Source organism: Bos grunniens, chromosome 10 (genome assembly GCF_055505025.1).
Source record: "Bos grunniens cultivar Pamir isolate PY7600 chromosome 10, Bosgru_T2T1.0, whole genome shotgun sequence".
In the NCBI taxonomy this organism is placed as follows: domain Eukaryota; kingdom Metazoa; phylum Chordata; class Mammalia; order Artiodactyla; family Bovidae; genus Bos; species Bos grunniens.
Window position 1 is genome coordinate 10,743,990 of NC_141174.1, and position 13,448 is coordinate 10,757,437.

Sequence of the window (13,448 nt, forward strand, 5' to 3'; positions counted from 1 at the left end):
GACTCTAATGCTGGGAGGGATTGGGGGCAGGAGGAGAAGGGGACGACAGAGGATGAGATGGCTGGATGGCATCACCGACTCAATGGACATGAGTTTGAGTGAACTCCAGGAGTTAGTGATGAATGGGGAGGCCTGGCGTGCTGTGATTCATGGGGTCGCAAAGAGTCGGAGATGACTGACTGAACTGAACTGATAATGGATTCTACACTTCACAAATGAGCAATTATAACTCTTGACTAGAGATTTATATAATGTCTCAGTTTTAAATAATCTGAGTCATTTTAGGAAACGTGATGATCTTCAACTGAAGTGAAAACAGAGAAATCAGTTATTCAAATGATCTATCCTCAAGAACTGGTATCTAGAGTGTAGTATGTGTTTTATCTCAAACCTGGAATTACTTTCTTTTTTGATTCTAATTTTACAGATGGAAAAAACTCACATGTTCAAAGATAGATATGTATTGGCAAACTCAGTTCAGAAGTATGTTCTGATTCCTAATTTTTATTCCACTCCACTGCTTAACATGATCTAGGCAAGGACAAAATAGAATCCATTTAATTTTCAGTGCTATCAATATTATCCTCATCTCTAATCATTATGGAGGACCTACTTTGTGCCAATCACTTAGATAGAGGGCTTGACATGTACTATCTCTTAGTCCTCCCACAGTTCTCTAAAGTAGAGAATTATTAATTTCACTGCCTGCCATTTTACAGATGAGGTAACTTGTCTATGCCTGGAATAAGGACAAGCATCTTAGTCTATGTAATTACAAAGTTCACGCTCTTGAGTACTGCTATTCCATTATTCCAGTCAATATACATGGCCTCTTCTAATTTATTGTGCAATGACATTGGCACAGACCCAATTTAATTATATTTTCCTGTCTACACAATGGGAGCTATACTATTGGTTCATCAGGTAAAATAGAAAGCCTTCTCCTTCCCAATGTTCTACCACTAAAAAGTCACCCTCCATTCTCTTGTTTTATGAAAGCATTTAAAATATAATTGTAAAGTTAAGACAGAAAGGTTTTGATTAGAAATACTTGCTAGAAAATGACCACTCTTGTCAAATTCTGTAAATGAGTAAATGCTATTTTGAATGGGAAATGGATGATTTTCAACTAATGTAGAAACAGAGAAATCAGTTATTTAAATGATTTAATAAATGCTTTTGATGATGCTTTTTACAGATGCAATTACATTTAATTGGAACAAAGTCTCCAACTTTGAATATGTTACAGTTTCTTCTCCCAAGTGAAGTTTAACACATTATATAATTAACATGTATCTGACAAGCTTAAGGACCAGCACAGGGGCTTCCCTGGTAGCTCAGCAGTAACAAATCTGCCTGCTAACACAGGAGACACAGGTTAGATTCCTGGGTCTGGAAGATCCCCTGGAGAGGGAAATTACAACCCACTCCAGTATTCTTGCTGGGAAATCCTATGGACAGAGGAGCCTGGCAGGCTATAGTCCATGGAGCTGCAAAAGAATCAGACACAACTAAACAACGACGACAACAGGGACCAACATGATTTAATTCAAATCCTTCACATCTTCCTTGATTGATAACTTGTTATTTCTAAGACAGGTGGAAAGAGCTTTGAACTTGGACCTCTAACACTTCATGAGAAAACAGCAATATGTTGGCAAGACACTGCTTAACCCGAGTCTGTTTCCTATCCATAACAAAGCGATAATATTACCTGTCTCATTGGACTATTACAAGTTTTAAAGGAGGTTGCATGTTTTTTAGAGTAAATTCACTATTGCTTCTCAGCTTGGCAGGGAACACAAGATGGCAAATTCCTCATCTTTTTTAAAACCTCCATTTTTTCCGGTTTAAACGTCCTTTCTTTGTGCCTCCTGGCCATCTCCTTACTTTGAGGAACCATCCTAATTTAATGCAGACCCTTGTTCTCAAGAAGGTATTAGAACTATGCATCTTGATTTCCTCCAAGAAACCCTTGTTAAATCAAATACCAGCCCTCAGTATTTACACATTCCTTGCTTCCATTATGGTCTGAAATCTATAATAATCTTTCTGCCACCTCCCCTCTTATAATCTCTCCTACCTTTACTATCAGAGGAAGGTAGGTTTTGCAGAACTGAAATTGGCCCATCTAGTTTCAGTAATAATTCTCTAAGATATAGTTTGTAGATTAAGATTTAATTTACCTGCTATGATGTATTTTATTAGAAAATTGTCTGTGTAGTTATCCTTCAAACCTCTTTCAAGTTGAAGATACAGGAACAATGAAGTTCGTAGGTAAATCAAAGAAAACCTGGCCATTAGAAAGATAAGCAAGCACCTTACTCTTCAGCATTTCTAACTGTCCCAAATCACAGCTGCTCAACTTGCAGCTGAGATCCAAGAATCAGAGAAACAGGAAACCTGTGTAATTAAACAAAATGTTTAATATTATTTACAATACCAGGCCTTGCTGTATGGATAAAGAACCATTTGATTGTAAATGATTCACTGGGCTTATTTTGAATTCTTTAGTGGAAAATTTCATTTAATAATTCCTTTAATTTCATCACATATCCAGTAAGTGTTCAAATTTCCAGTTGTCTTGCAAATTGTCATCTTTTATAGTTTATAGTTCTGTGTATTGTGATTGACTGTTAAGTCTCTTAAATGTCTTAAGCCTGAAAGTTCCACTCTCTTTCTGAAATTGTTTGTTGAAGAAGAGACATCATTTATCCCATACCTTCTCAGGGTCTGGATTTTAATGATTGCATTTTTGACACAAATAGTTTTAAACGTCCCTGCATCCTCTGTATTTTTTGTAAATTTTAGTTGGATATAGACGCTTGATCACATTCAGGGTTTATATTTTGGGGCGGTAGGAGTGTGAGTAAGACTACTTTACAGGTGGTAGTATTTTCTTCAAGAAGCACATAATATCTGGATAAAAAGTTTTTAAAAACTTTTAAAAAAGGACAGGGATGTCCCTGGTGGCCTACTGGCTAAGACTCTGCACTCCCAGTGCAGGGGCCTGGGTTTGATCCCTGGTCAGGGAACTAGATCCCACATGCCACAATTAAGAGCCTGAGCCATCAAATAAATAAATACTTAATTTTTTAAAAAAAGAAGGACACAATGTCAGGGTATTTTCCTTTTTATGATGCTGGCAGATGTCAGTGTCTATCTCTTAATTTATTAGAGTTTGGGAAACGGTGATATTTTATGATTCTTTATTCGCTTATTAGCTACTTCTTTAAAGAGAAACATCCTCTTATTTACTGTACTGGTTTCCTGAGGCTTTTGCAATAACCACAAACTTGGTGGCTTAAAAACAACAGAAATTTATTCTCGTAGTTCTGGAGGCCAGAAGTCCAAAACAAAAATGCTGGCAGTGACATACTTCCTCCAGAGGCTCTAAAGGAGAACTCTGTTGTCTCTTCCAACTTCTGTTAGCCGTTGGCATTCCTTGTTGCTGTACTGCTCCAATTTCTTCCACTGTAGTTACATTTCCTCTTCCTCTCCTGTTTGTTCATTTCTCTGTCCCTTATAAAGACATTTGCCAATGAATTTAGGGTGTACCATGGTAATGATCTCATCACAAAATCCTTAATTTAATTATACGTGCAAAGACCCTTTTTCCAAATAAATAAATAAGGATTAGAACATGAACATATCTTTTGGGAGGCTACCAGTCAAACCAGGACATCTACTATTTGATACTTGGTGTACAGTTCATAGGAAAAGCTGGAAATGCTTGACTATTTTTATTTACCAATCTTCAAGATGATGAATTGTTTCCCTACCATTCTCCAATGGTGACCAATCAGAATTTTCATTTTTTTAGCAGCATTATAAATTAACAAATATAAATATTCGATGGAGTTCAACTTGCTGCAAGAACAATCTTATTGATACAAGAATTCCAGGGGTTGCTAGCCACAACCAGAAGCTGGGAGGAATCAAGGAAAGATTCTAACCAGAGTGTCAAATAGGGCACGGCCCTGTTGACAGCTAGATTTTAGACTTAAAGCTTCCAGAACTATGAGGCAATATATTTCTGTTGCTTTAAGTCACTCAGTTTGCGCTATTTTGTTACAACAGCTCTAGAGAACCAATATACTTCAGTGCTAGCTGTATGAAAAGATATCCCAGGTTCATTCTGTATTAAGTAGGGCAATACTAAAAGAACTTTCCAGGTGGCTCAGTGGTAAAGTATCTGCCTGCCAATGCAGGAGACACAAGAGACATAGGTTTGATCCCTGGGTCAGGAAGATCCCCTTGGGGAGGAAAAGGCAACCCACTCCAGTATTCTTGCCTGGAAAATCCCATGGACAGAGGAGTCTGGTGGGTTACAGTTCCATGGGGTTGCAGAGTCCAGCAAAACTGAGTACCCACACACTCACATTGCAATAAGGCAATTTGGTTAAAATTAGTATTTTTCTTGCCCCAGTCCTGGAGTCAGAACTATTTTCAAGCAGTTCTGATTCCTCTTAGTGGAAAATGGTACTGTAAGATTATAACTTGGAGCTAGAAGTTATCATGTATACTGGGGTGATCACCAGTGAAGCGTCTAGGCTTTTTCAGAACTATGTATATAAGTTAAAATATACCAAATTTGGATTTTAGTTGCTTAAAAAAAAAAAAAAAAAAGACGTTTCCTGCTCTTGACCTAGAATCAGAGTAAGATATTTCTCCAAGGAAAACTCGTCTTGAAGTATCATAATCTAGGTACTAGGTGTACTCATTGCTACTGGCTTGGTTCTTGTTCCCAGGCTTTTTCAGAGCCAGGGAGAAAAATTTAAGACAAAATACCTCATGATATCTCTATTTCAAATTCAGGACTATAGAATTTTCACTCAGCCTCTTCTATCTTAAATCTAAATCTCTCCTATGTTGGGACTCCAGATTCTCAAGAATGATTGGAAGGGCATAATTCAATTCAGTTCAGTTTAGTCACTCAGTCATGTCCAACTCTTTGCGACCCCATGGGCTGCAGCACTCCAAGCTTCCATGTCCGTCATCAACTCCTGGAGCATGCTCAAACTCATGTCTGTCGAGTCAGTGATGCCATCCAACCATCTCACCCTCATTCATCCCCTTCTCCTACCTTCAATCTTTCCCAGCATCAAGGTCTTTTCCAATGAGTCCGTTCTTTGCATCAGGTGGCCAAAGTATTGGAGTTTTAGCTTCAGCATCAGTCCTTCCAATGAATATTCAATGATTTCCTTTAGGATGGACTGGTTGGATCTCCTTGCAGTCCAAGGGACTCTCAAGAGTCTTCTCCAGTATCACAGTTCAAAAGCATCAATTCTTTGGCGCTCAGCTTTCTTTATAGTCCAACTCTCACATCCACACGACTACTGGAAAAACCATAGCTTTGACTAGACTGACCTTTGTTGGCAAAGTGACTCTGCTTTTTAATATGCTGTCTAGGTTGGTTATAGCTTTTTTTCCAAGGACCTAGTGTCTTTTAATTTCATGGCTGCAGTCACCATATGCAGTGATTTTGGAGCCCCCAAAATAGTCTCTCACTGTTTCCCCATCTATTTGCTATGAAGTGATGAGACCAGATGCCATGTTCTTAGTTTTCTGAATGTTGAGTTTTAAGCCAACTTTTTCACTCTTTTTAATTAGAACATCATATAAAGTACTCATTTTCTTTATCTTACACATCACATTAAAAAAAGAATACATATACAACATTACTACCACCAATAAAACTACTAAAAAAAGTGAAAATAATCTTTTGATATGTTTGTCCTTAGAGAATATTCCACTGCAGATATACAATCTAACTACTGTGTTTTTCAAGTCACTTGAAAAAGTTCTTCTCTGTGTGTTAGGGAACATTCTGTTAATAATCTGCTTCATTTTGTTTTCAATTTTGGGATTTTTCTCAAAAGTTAATTTTGTTTTATAAGTATTTGTTTCCAGAGTCAAATCTAAATAATTCAGTATATTTGTATAAGCCAGCTTCTATTCCTGTCCTCTATACACTATTTTCTCATTGTTCTTATAAGTAACTTTATTTTTAAAAAATTATGGTTTATCTTTCCCTTTCTAATTTTTAATGTAAGCAAACATATATGTGCATATTTTATGATTATTTCTTAAAAGGTAGCATACAAAGAATACTTTCCTATTTTCACTCAACACTATATCCCAAAGATCATTCCACAGTGGTACATAGAGATATTCCTCATTTCTTGTCATAGTGCACAGTAATCTACTGCTCATCCAACCAATCTCCTTTTATGCACATGTGGGGTATTTCCATTCTCTCAGTTTACAATTAGTCTCACAATGAATAGTCCTGCATATACATCTTTCCATATTTTTGCCATATAGCTATGGGTCAGAGTCCTAAAACTAGGACTGTAAATGGGCAAGTTCACAAGTAACTTTGCTATATATAATTGGATATGTGAGTAAGCAACTTGATGAATTCAACCAATAAATTATCATTCACCTTAACTTTTAACTCATGATAGCACATAATTATATTTTGTATTCACCACTTGAAATACTAAAGCTTTGCCAAAGTTTTTGTAGAAAAGTAATCACTGACCATTGGCATCATTATTAAAATCTAATGGTAGTGTTCTACAACTGAGTTAGAGACATTCCACCTGTTTGGACATCACTGATATAGCTGTTGTATACTTACCATAATTAATAAATTACTTATTAATAATTAACTAGTAATATAATACTAATAATTAGTAATAATAAATTACTTGCCACCAAATACTTATTAAAGCACTTTCTAGTACCTTTGATCTTCCCAACATTCATATGCGGTGGTCTTAGCAATACAGAGAGGCTTAGTTACTGCAGAAGGTCATACAATAATTACAGTCAAGCCTGATTCCACAAAGACTCTGCTAAACTAATTTAATTCATTTTTGCTAAGTCACCACAGACTACTTTATATTTTGGTATATAGAAACTGCAGTTTAGTTTGCTGTTTTAAGGAACAGGATAACAATATCAAACTATAAGTGAGAAGGGAGGAAGAGAACATGAATAGAAATGATTTCTGTGGTCAGCCAATTTCATATTATACACTGGATCAAAAATTACTGTATGTGAAAATCAATATATATATATATATATTTTTTTTTTTTTTTTTTTTGTAAAAGCCTAAAAATTGGGTGAAACCTTCTCTGAAGAAACTCTGCAGGCCAGGAGGGGCATGATATAGCTGAAGTCCTGAAAGGGAAAAATCTGCAACCTAGACTACTCTATGACTCAAAATATTTAAAACAGAAGAATTTAGAATAGAGAGATAAAGAGTTTCTCAGACAAGCAAAAACAAAAAGAATTCAGCAATACTAAATCAACCCTGGGCTTCCCCAGTGGCACTAGTGAGTGGTGAAGAATCCATCTGCCAATGCCAATGCTAGACACATGGGTTTGATCCCTCGGTCAGAAAGATCCCCTGGAGGAGGAAATGGCAACCTACTCCAGCATTCTTCCCTGGAAAACTCCATGGACAGAGGAACCTGGCAAGCTACAGTCTTGCTACAGGGTTGCAGAGTTGGACAAGACTGAGCACACTCACACACACAAACCAACCCTAAGAGAAATAGTGAAAGGTCTTCTTTAAATAGAGATGAAACAAGAATCTATTGGAAAGGGAACAGTCCAATAAAAAAGGCAAAAATATAAAAACTTTGGTAAAAGTGATTATAACCACAGCCAACAGAAAAGGGTTGTGTTAATCATTCAGCACAAGGCTAAGCATAAACTTGTAAAATTAGACATCAAAATCACAAAGTGTGGGGAAGGGGAGCATAAAAATCCAGGTCTTTTAGAATGTGTTTGAACTTATATGATCATCAAGCAAGCAGATATAGTTATGGGTCAACAGACTTGAACATCATGGTAACCACAAATCAAAAACATGCAACAGATTCACACACACACACATTAAACAGAACTCAAGCATACTACTACTACTACTACATCGCTTCAGTCGTGTCCGATTCTGTGCGACCCAATGGACGGCAGCCCACCAGGCTCCCCTCTCCCTGGGATTCTCCAGGCAAGAATACTGGAGTGGGTTGCCATTTCCTTCTCCAATGCATGAAAGTGAAAAGTGAAAGTAAAGTCGCTCAGTCGTGTCCGACCCTCAGCGACCCCATGGACTGCAGCCTTCCAGGCTCCTCAGTCCATGGGATTTTCCAGGCAAGAGTACTGGAGTGGGGTGCCACTGCCTTCTCCAGAACTCAGGCATACGATACAAGAAAATCACCAGGCTATCAAAAAAGAACAAAAAGAAGAAATGAACAAAGAAGAACATAAACAACTGGTTTATGTTGTTTATGTTGTTTATGTTTATGTTGTTATGTTTAACAACTGGTTAAAATGGTTGTAAGCACATACTATCAATAATTACTTTAAATGTCAATAGACTAAATGCTCTGATCAAGAGACAGAGAACGGCATATTGGATTAAACAAGAACCTACAATGTGCTGCCTACAAGAGACTCATTTCAGGGTAAAAAACACAAAGAGACTGAAAATATTGAGATGTAAAAAGATATTTCAAGCACATGGAAACAGAAAGTGGGGGTGGAATGGGTAGCAATACTCATATCAGCAAAAACAGACTTTAAAACAAAGGACATAAAAGAAAGCAGAGAAGGACATTCAGTTCAGTTCAGGTCAGTCACTCAATCATGTCTGACTCTTTGCAACCCTCATGGACTGCAGCACTTAACCAACAAGGTGGCTATGTGTAAAAACTATAAGACACTGATAAAAGAAACTTAAGATGACTCAGAGAAATGAAAAGATATCCCATGTTATTACATTGAAAGAATTAACACTGTTAAAATGACCATACTACCCAAAGCAATCTACAGATTTAATGCAATCACTATCAAAATACCCAAGATATTTTTCACAGAACTAGAACAAATAATCCTAAAATTTACATGGAATGACAAAAGACCAAAAGAATCCTGACAATACTACAAAGCTAGAGTATCAAAACAGTATGGTACTGGTACAAAAAACAGACAATGGAACAGAATAGACAGCCCAGAAATAAACCCACACAACTACAGTCAATTAATCTACAAAAAAGAATATGAAAGAACATAACATGGAGAAAAGATAATCTCTTCAACAAGTGGTGCTGGGCAAGCAGAACAGTGATATGTAAATCAATGAAACCGTAACACTCCCTCACACCATACACAAAAATAAGCTCAAAATGGCTTAAAGGCCTAAATATAAGACATACTACATGAAACTCATAGAAGAGAACACAGACAAAACATCCTCGAACATAAATAGTAACAATATCTTCTTAGATCAGTCTCCCAAGGCCAAACAAATAACAGCTAAAATAAATAAGACCTAATGAAACTGAAAAGCTTTTACACAGCAATGGAAATCAGAGACGACGTGAAAAGACAACCTACAGAACGGGAGAAAATATTTGCAAACAACGCACTCAACAAGGAGCTAATATTCAAAATATACACACAACTCATATAACCTAATATTGAAAAAAATCCAGTCAAAAAATGGGCAGAAGGCCTAGACATTTGTTCAAAGACATACAGATGGCCAATAGGCACATGAAAAGATGTTCAACATTGCTAATTATTAGACAGTCAGTTCAATCGCTCAGTCATGTCCGACTCTTTGCGACCCCATGGACTGCAGCATGCCAGGCTTCCCTGTCCATCACCAACTCCTGGAGCTTGCTCAAATTCATGTCCATTGAAGTCAAAAAATGGGCAGAAGGCCTAGACATTTGTTCAAAGACATACAGATGGCCAATAGGCACATGAAAAGATGTTCAACATTGCTAATTATTAGACAGTCAGTTCAATCGCTCAGTCATGTCCGACTCTTTGCGACCCCATGGACTGCAGCATGCCAGGCTTCCCTGTCCATCACCAACTCCTGGAGCTTGCTCAAATTCATGTCCATTGAGTCAGTGATGCCATCCAACCATCTCCTCCTCTGTCATCCCCTTCTCTTCCTGCTTTCAATCTTTCCCAGCATCAGGGTCTTTTCCAATGAATTAGTTCTTCGCATTAGATGACCAAAGAAAATACGAAATTATTAGAGAAATGCAAACCAAAACCACTGTGAGGTATCATCTCACACAGGTCAAAATGTCTATCATCAAAGATCTACAAATAAGTGCTGGAGAGGGTGTGGAGAAAGGGAACCCTCTTATACTGTTGGTAGGAATGTAAATTGGTGCAGTGACTATAAAAAACAGTATGGAGGATCCTGACAAAACTAAAAGCAGGCTACCATATGACCCAGCAATCCAACTCCTGGATATATACCTAGAAAAGACGAAAACTCTAATTTGAAAAGATACATGCACCCTAATATTCATAGCAGTACTATTTATAAAGCCAAGACATGGAAACAATCCAAGTGCCCACCAACCAATGACTGCCTTCAGAAGATGTGGTATATATTTCTGGTGTGTTCACGTGTGTGTATATTTATCACTGAATATTAGTCTTAAAAAAGAATGAAATATCACCATTTTCAGCAACATAGATGGATCTAGAGAATATTATACTTAGTAAAGTAAGTGAGACAAAGAAAAGGAAGTATTATATGATATCACTTACATGTGGGATCTCAAAAAAAATCCAAATGAACCTAACAAAACAAAAACAGATTCACAAATATAGAAATCAAACTAGGGCTACCAAGAGAAAAAGGGAGGGTGGAGGGATAAATTAGCAGTATGGAATTAACAGATACAAACTACTACACATACAATAGATAAGCAACAAGGATTTACTGTATAGCACAGGGAACTATATTCAATATCTTATAATAACCTATAATAGAAAAAAATCTGAAAAAAATACACATATATAACTGAATCACTTTGATGTATACCTGAAACTAACACAATATCATAAGTCAACTATACCTCAAATAAAAATGAGGTGAAACCAGAATATTTTAGTAGGACTGAAATATATCAGTGCTTTTCACACCTTGAATGAATGCAGTATATACCTTGAATGAATGCAATAACTATGCAGTATACTTTACAATAAGACTTTCATTAGGATTAGCAAGTTTGAGATATAAGATCTTTCCTCTCAACTTATGTATCCCACAAAAGAAACCAACACTACTGAACATATATGAGCTGCATGATGCCTATATACATCATTTGCTTTATTTATTCATTTATCATTATTTAAGATATAGGATAAAGGGAAATTACAAAATGATATTTTACTTTAAGCCAATGAGTAGTCTTCTTAGATTTTCTTCTTCCTTGGTATTGTTGCTTAATAGTCATTTGGACAATAAAACATTTAAATGCTTGGACACACTAAAGTTTGGTGTCACTCTGTTCATGGTATATTAAAATTTAGGTATTGAGTTTTTCCTTTTCTTTCTTGACAGTTACTCAGTGTTAGGCAGATATTAATATTAAAAGAAATAAATAAGTTTTTATTCTCAAACATAAAATGTTTTGAAGTTAAAAAAAGATTCATTTAGAGGCAAGAGAGCACTACTAGGTTACTAAGTATGTGACTGCTATAAAGTATGAATTCACAAACTGAAAATCCAATATAAGTGTTTCATATATGGTATAAGGAGATGATAAAATTAGAAAAGTTATTTAAACTTTCATATATAAAAAAAAAGTTTCAGTTCAGTTCAGTTCAGTCACTCAGTTGTGTCCAACTCTTTGCGACCCCATAAACTGCAGCACGCCAGGCCTCCCTGTCCATCACCAACTCCCAGAGTTCACTCAAACTCACGTCAATCGAGTCAGTGATGCCATCCAACCATCTCATCCTCTGTCGTCCCCTTCTCCTCCTGCTCCCAATCCCTCCCAGCATCAGAGTCTTTTCCAATGAGTCAGCTCTTCGCATGGGGTGGCCAAAACACTGGAGTTTCAGCTTTAGCATCAGTCCTTCCAAAGAACACCCAGGACTGATCTCCTTTAGAATGGACTGGTTGGATCTCCTTGTAATCCAAGGGACTTTCAAGAGTCTTCTCCAACATCACAGTTCAAAAGCATCAGTTTTTCGGCGCTCAGCTTTCTTCATAGTCCAACTCTCACATCCATACATGACTACTGGAAAAACCATAGCCTTGACTAGACGGACCTTTGTTGGCAAAGTAATGTCTCTGCTTCTGAATATGCTATCTAGGTTGGTCATAACTTTCAAAGAAAAAGTTTAGATAAAAGCAACTGAAATATGATGGTAACCCCAGTCTTACATGGGAGGTTTTCTGTTCACAAATTTTCAGTTTTGTGAAGTCGAGAGCTATGACCTCCAAATTACTCAGACTACCATTTTGGTGCAAGATCAGAAAACGTCTTTTTCAGAATTAAACTAGCTGACATATACATATTGTGATTGAAGGCACATTATAGTTAAATGAATATTGTAAACAATTAATTGGAATGGAATCCATGATGGTTTCTTAGATGCTAGTCATGGGAGAGGAGCAGTGGTGAAGGTAAATGTGCCGTGCTCAGTTGCCTTCCACTCTGTACAGTCACGGACTATAGCCCGCCAGGCTCCTCCGTCTGTGGAACTTTTCAGGCAAGAATGTTGGAGTGGGTTGCCATGTCCTTCTCCAGGGGATCTTCCCAAACAGGGACCAAACGCATCTCCTGCATTGGCAGCAGGATTCTTTACCACTGAGACACTTGGGTAAGTATGAATCAAGGTATTATTGTAATGTAGAGTATGTAAAAGGAGGTTGATGCAGAGCCTCCAGGGAGTCTGAAGGTCCTAAATGGAGGCCTGGACTCAGTTTTCTGCCTTTTTAATCCAGTCACTGTATTCTATTATTTTACAGGTCAGATCCAGTCAGAGAATAACTGTCATCAATTCCTTTAAGGAATAATTCTGTGGCAAATAAATCTCATAAATTCTTCCCCATGCCCCATCTGCAATGATCTTAATTTTAACCGCAGAACACTTATCATTCAAGAACATGAAGCGATAAAGAAAATGAGGTTAAAAGTGAGGGATTCCACAGGCAAACAGCAGTATTATATAAGGCACCAGCAAGTCTTCTTAAAATAGAAAAGGAAAGTGTTGGTTAGTATTAACTTTTCCGGCTAAAGGTCACCTGACATTTAAATGAACTACAAATGTAGACAGAATCATAATTTTATATAATGTATAAAGAACACTAAAGGAAATCAACCCTGAATATTCATTGGAAGGACTGACGCTGAAGCTGAAGCTCCAACGCTTTGGCCACCTGATGCGAAGAGCCAATTCATTGCAAAAGACCCTGATGCTGGGAAAGATGGAAGGCAGTAGAAGGGGACATCACCGACTCAATGGACGAGTTTCAGCAAGCTCCGGTAGATGAAGGGTGTGCTGCAATCCATGGGGTTGCAAAGAGTCAGACAACAACTGAGCGGCTGAACAGCATAAAGAACACTATCATTTTCTGTGATTTTTTTTTTCCTTTTGATGCTCCC

General features: G+C 37.2%; 1 long non-coding RNA gene across 1 annotated transcript; it reads right to left on the reverse strand.

Annotated features, from left to right (window-relative positions):
- Positions 1–3,300: 3,300 nt before the first annotated feature.
- LOC147363909 (uncharacterized) lies at positions 3,301–7,288 on the reverse strand. Its single transcript, XR_015133904.1, has 2 exons — positions 5,087–7,288; positions 3,301–3,522 (listed from the first exon to the last, which is right to left on the reverse strand). It is a non-coding gene; the product is annotated as an uncharacterized LOC147363909 (long non-coding RNA).
- Between the last annotated feature and the right edge of the window lie 6,160 nt (positions 7,289–13,448).